Source organism: Staurois parvus, unplaced genomic scaffold (assembly GCF_062004578.1).
Source record: "Staurois parvus isolate SC_StPar_1 unplaced genomic scaffold, SC_StPar_1.0 ptg000216l, whole genome shotgun sequence".
In the NCBI taxonomy this organism is placed as follows: Eukaryota; Metazoa; Chordata; class Amphibia; order Anura; family Ranidae; genus Staurois; species Staurois parvus.
This window is the reverse complement of record NW_028318012.1, coordinates 2119622-2125166: the sequence shown is the minus strand read 5'-3', so window position 1 is coordinate 2125166 and position 5545 is coordinate 2119622. Positions and strand designations below refer to the sequence as shown.

General features: G+C 40.3%; 1 long non-coding RNA gene across 1 annotated transcript; it reads right to left on the bottom strand.

Annotated features, from left to right (window-relative positions):
• Positions 1-222: 222 nt before the first annotated feature.
• On the bottom strand, positions 223-5316 carry LOC149460947 (uncharacterized). Its single transcript, XR_016312981.1, has 3 exons — positions 5165-5316; positions 4503-4539; positions 223-659 (listed from the first exon to the last, which is right to left on the bottom strand). It is a non-coding gene; the product is annotated as an uncharacterized LOC149460947 (long non-coding RNA).
• Positions 5317-5545: the final 229 nt, after the last annotated feature.

The following is a 5545-nucleotide window of genomic DNA, read 5'->3' as shown; positions in this document are numbered from 1 at the left end:
AAAAAAAGAATTCTGCTTTCTTTGAGTTTACCTGCACTGGATGGCTCCTTTTTATCTCTTCCTGTAATGATGATTGTAATCCTTGAAACTTGCCTTCTCTTAGAGCCTTATCCTAGATTCTGTCATTTTTTTGAGAAATCTATTTATGTCTGTCCATTATGCCACAATTTAATCTGTGTTATTTAATGAAATGAAAATCATCTTAAAAAGAAAAGTGTCTACTTTTAATTTTTAAAGTTGAAGTTTAATCTGTTTATGTTTTGCCCTCCTTGGCAACATCCAGAAGTCTCAGGGCGTTTTGGATGTCTAAACAAAGGAGGCATTTACAGGTAAATAACATGCATAAAATGCATTACATGCAAATATCATTTCAACAAGATTTTTCTTGAAATGAATGATCTGGCAACAGGGTCCTATTAACACGTCAGAGATGAGTAACTAGGCTCTCAGCATTCCTTCACCGAACACTGCCAACTGCTCTGTGTGTCCTCCTGGAAGGTAACATGATGTCCACATGATGCGCCTTCTGATTATGAACAGGAACATTACCCACATTCTTCTCAGATTTGGCTAAGACCAACAAGAGTGATATGGCTTGCCATCAGTGATGTATAGCATGCATGGAAAAACCTGTTAGAATTTTTTGTTGAGTCCGAAGGCTGAAAAAAAAAAAAAAAAAAAAAAAATAATACGTGGCCAGTATAAGGTATTTTGGAAGCAATCAATCTTTGACTAAAAGCATTCATGTCAGAAAAACGGTTTCCAAAGTCTCCAAATTTTTGATTGACACAAGGCTTAGGTTCATATGGGGATTTGTGATTGTAGGCTTTAGAAAACTTTGCCCAGTTGTTTTTCCCAGCATAAACTGGCCTTGGAGGTGTCTTCAGCATGTCTTCTCTTCCTTGCTCCATAGGCAGAGCCCAAATGGTCACCCAATGAGACCATTCATGTTTAGGAATTCACTGGAATATACCATCACCAGTACTATCATGCATGGATGTCTACTGCTCTATACTGTCTATGGCTGCCCAGATTGACCTTGTTTTATAAACATATCATAAACCTTGTGAGAACAGAGCATCAAGTATTGTAACTTTTCATCACATGTAGATTTTGCATTTGTTCCCAGTTTCAATCTACTGTAGATGACCTACAGTATATGCTGGAGAAGAGAAATCATACACCTCAACTTGACTTTATGACCCAGAGAACCCCTAATTTGGCCATGACCGGGTCTCTGCTAAACAACTTAAAATAGCTTACCTGCATTAGTACTCCTTATATGCTTGTATACATGCGTTTCTGGGCCACTTATCCATGGCTCTTTATAGTAACAATTTCCAGTGGGATACCTTAATCGAGTTTATACTACGATACAAAACCGCCTTTGCTCATGTCTATTAGCCATACACTATGGGAACTATAAATGATTCCTGATTAAATGGACACAATTTGGTACATGGGTGGCTTTGTTGGTCTCTTCCCATCATCCCTTAATTGAAAAATCGAAGGAGCCAGATGTGAAATTTTCAGGTGTACAGCATCTGTCAAAATACAATAGCAGCAGCAGGAGATTTATCCATTTGCACTGTCTAGCATGGATGGAGAAACTTGTTAAATTTGTTTTTTTGTTTGGTTTATAGGCTGAAAAAAAAAGGTACATGGCCAGCTTAAGGTCTTGTGGAAGCAATAATTGTTTGACTCAAAGTTTCCTTTGGAGTTTCCAGATTTTTGGTTGACACAAGGACCCAGCTTAGGCTCATATGGCGGATTTGTAATTGTACGGGTTAGAAAACCTTTGATCGATTTTCTCATTATAATTTGGCTCTGGAGGTGCATGTCTCTCCTTCCCTGCTTCACAGGCTGAGCTGAAATAGTCACCCAATAAGACCATTCATGTTTGGGAACTAACTGGAATATGGAGGTGTCTGAAGACTGCCCTATTATGTCTGCATATCTAACTGGTCTCTGCTGTCTATTGCTGCCTTGGGACATGCCCAGTGTTTCATTTGTAGAAGCAAACGCAGCAGATTGACCTTGTTCCATGAACATAGCATAAACCTTGTGAGAGCAAAACATCAAGTATTGTAACATTTCATCACATGTAGAATATGCATTTATAGCTTACAGAAGGGTGCAGCACAAAAAAACAGTGGTTATAGACTCAAAAGTGGCCCGGGGGCCTGTAATCTTAAACAAAATGGCTTTAAGAAATATAAAGTTTATCTACTGCTAATCTTGTTATTGAAAAGCAGTATTTAAAATGCAAAAAACATATGCAAACTGTTAAATACGCATCTGAAATAAATAAACGGGAGCTCGCCCAGGACAGTAACCTTGTACTTCTCTGCTTCAATTAAAGTAAAACTATGGCTCCCCATTAGGAAAATATATGTGCTCCAGCACTTATTTATAAGGTCATCTGCTGTTACAAGTTTCTTTTAGTCCCCCTGCAAAGTCTCACAAATTTTGGTTGATTCTGCCAGTGAAGTCCACCTAAGTCAGCTTCCTGTGATGGTGTGACAACAATGCTGCACCGCTCCAGAATTCAGAGCAGAGTTGCCACTCTCATGTAGCCTGTGCCTGCAATACAGTGGGATAAAAAAAATGTTGTAAGGGACGTTTAGCTTGTCAGTCAGGACCTGGCCACACCTAGCACTGCCCATTACTTTCTGGATTGACATCACTGCCTCTGTTGCTGAAACATTCCCACTTTGAGTTGTCGTATCTGGAAAGGGGAGCTTGTGAGTCAGAAATGAAGGGGGATTTGGTTAAGCCACAGAAGGAGGCTTTGTGTTTTATTTTGTGAGGTATATGCATCACATAATAAATGGATTTGGTATTTGTTTAGACTGTCATGCCTTTAGTTGTATTTCAAGTAATACTGCTTGGTCACCACTCCCCCATCCCCAGAGCTGTCATTGGGCATTGAAGGTGGAGCAGCACACTAATAAAGTCATCACTCTTCTGTGAGCATGTTCCCTGCTAGCACATGTGCTCTGCAGCAGAGGCTGATTGGTCAACCTGCTGGACATCCCTCTACTTGTAGGAACTCTACTGTGCAGGGGATTGTAATAAACTGATATCCAGACATATTTAGGTATTTACAGTACAGTTGTGTTCAAAGGTTTGCATACCCTTGGAGAATTGGTAATATATAGTAGGTGCCATTTTTAAAGAAAATACGAGCGAGCAGCAAAACACATTTCTTAAACTTCTTATGGGATTCATATTCAGCTGTTGACCATAACAGAATTACACAATCATAAAACACAACATGGCAACAAGTAAACAAATGAAATGACCCTGTTCAAAAGTCTGCATTCCCTTAGTTCTTAATACTGTGTATTGCCCCTTTTGGCATCAGTGACAGCGTGCAGTCCTTTCTAATAGTTGTCTATGAGACACCGAATTCTTGCAGGTGGCATAGCTGCCCATTCGTCTTGGCAAAACACCTCCAGGTCATGCAAAGTGCTTGGTCATCTTGCGTGAACTGCACATTTGAGATCTCCCCAGAGTGGCTTGATGATATTAGGGTCAGGAGACTGTGATGGCCACTCCAGAACCTTCAGTACAAACAAATGGCAAACAACCCAACCTATACCTGGCCTTCGCAGGAAGGAGCACATGGAAGGGTGAAGCATGTCAAAGAATAACAAATAAAAATTCCCCGCTCACCTACCAGCCAGCCTGCAACAAACCTAATTGCCCCGTGCCTTTAGAGCTCACACCCCACTTCCAAAACATCAGTGAGCCACCACCATGTTTCACAGTAGGGAAGTTGCAATGCAAAAGATAATAAATGCACAATTTTCTTTATTATTGTGGGTGTATTTGTTACTTTTTTTTTTAAATGTTAAAAATGCCTTTAAATTATTAAGCCACAGCCAACTTTTCCTGCAATGCTGAACTGCTCCCCTAGGTTGACTTTTTGTGAAATATGTGTGTTTTACTGTAAGAAAATGGATTGGTGTAAACAGGCCCTAAAAGTTCTCTGTGAAGGGAGATTGCTCAGATCTCCCCTTACATAATGAAGAGAGGGAACGATGGAGTACCTGAGGCCTAAATGGCTTCCTTTAAAGATGTGGCAATCTGATTTGCTCAGGAAGGGGTCTTGGTAAAACCAAAAAAATGCTTTCATATTTCTGTTTTGTGTGGCCAAATTGTCAGCCAGGTCTCCTGCGGTGAAAATTTATCTTACTGATGATCTACACCAGATGTGAGGTAAACAAGAAGAAACAAGTCACTCAGACCTAACCACAAGAAATAAGTGTGCATTGCAAAAAAAAAAGAGGAGGAATCTGCTTTAATACGCTACATAGTATAAGAGATCCTCCAACAATATCCACTTCATAAGGGGCAGAGTCCATTTATTGGTGACTCTCAATTAAGTCTTCCAAAGAGACTGTTTAATGGCTCCAGTCTCCAGCCATTTTATTTTAGTTTTGATAACATGGAGAACAATTACAATTTCTATCAGGTTTTTATTTCTATTTTCTTACCTTTTCTGTGACATCCGTACAAGAAATGGAGGGTTCCCTATTCACAGGGACAAAAAATAAAGCATTGTCAGAGACTCCAACCCTTCCCAACTACTCCACTGTATTCACAACAAAATAAAAAGTTTTGACTGTACATGGGATTTACCTGTATGTTGATTTAAAGCTTAAAAAGGTAAAGAGAAGTTCTGGGCAGGGGTGGACTGACAACTCACCCACACTCAAACCACACCCAAAAAAGCCTATGAAAAGGTACCAGGGGCATCTCATGGGGCCCCCTACTGACCCTGGGCCCTCGGGCAGTGCCCGAGTTCCCAAATGGTCAGTCCGCCCCTGGTTCTGGGTGGACTGTGCTGTACTTTATGTAGTAGGACAGGTCAGAGGCCCTGCAGTGGTATACAAACCAGTTTGTTCAATAAAGCAGGGAAATTACAATAGCTGATTGTAAAGTATAACCACACCTAGCAACCAATTACATTTACTTTTACTGAACTCAACTAAAAATCAATAGCTGGTTGCTTAGGATGGTTCACTGAGGTTTCCATATCATTGTCCTTAAAGTGTTACTAAACCCAGGACCCTGCATTCACTATATCTGGTCTCCAGCAGTACACAGAACATGGAAATGCAATTATTGTAGTAAATATAAACTAAATGCTAAATACCTTTTCCCATCAGCAGTTAGACTAGTCTTGTGACTTCTGTCAGTGTTCAGCAGAGCACTGGTTAAATCTTGTAGGAGGAGTTTTCTCTAGGAGGATGTAGAACTCCTGACCTCTGTCTGTGCAGTGCTGATTGGCCCTGTGCTGATCACATGCACTCTACCAAGGAAAAAAAAACACCTCTATCAATACACACCAAACTGAGCATGTGCAGTGTCTTCACACACTATGTATTATGAGGAGATAAGAGGGAGCCACTGGAAGAAAGGGAGGATCGGAGAAAAGAGAATCAAACATCCTTTTTACACAATTCAGAGGATTAGCCCCTTAGGTTCCAAAGTGAGTGTAACAAGCATGCTTTATTGCATATACAGACTGATTTTA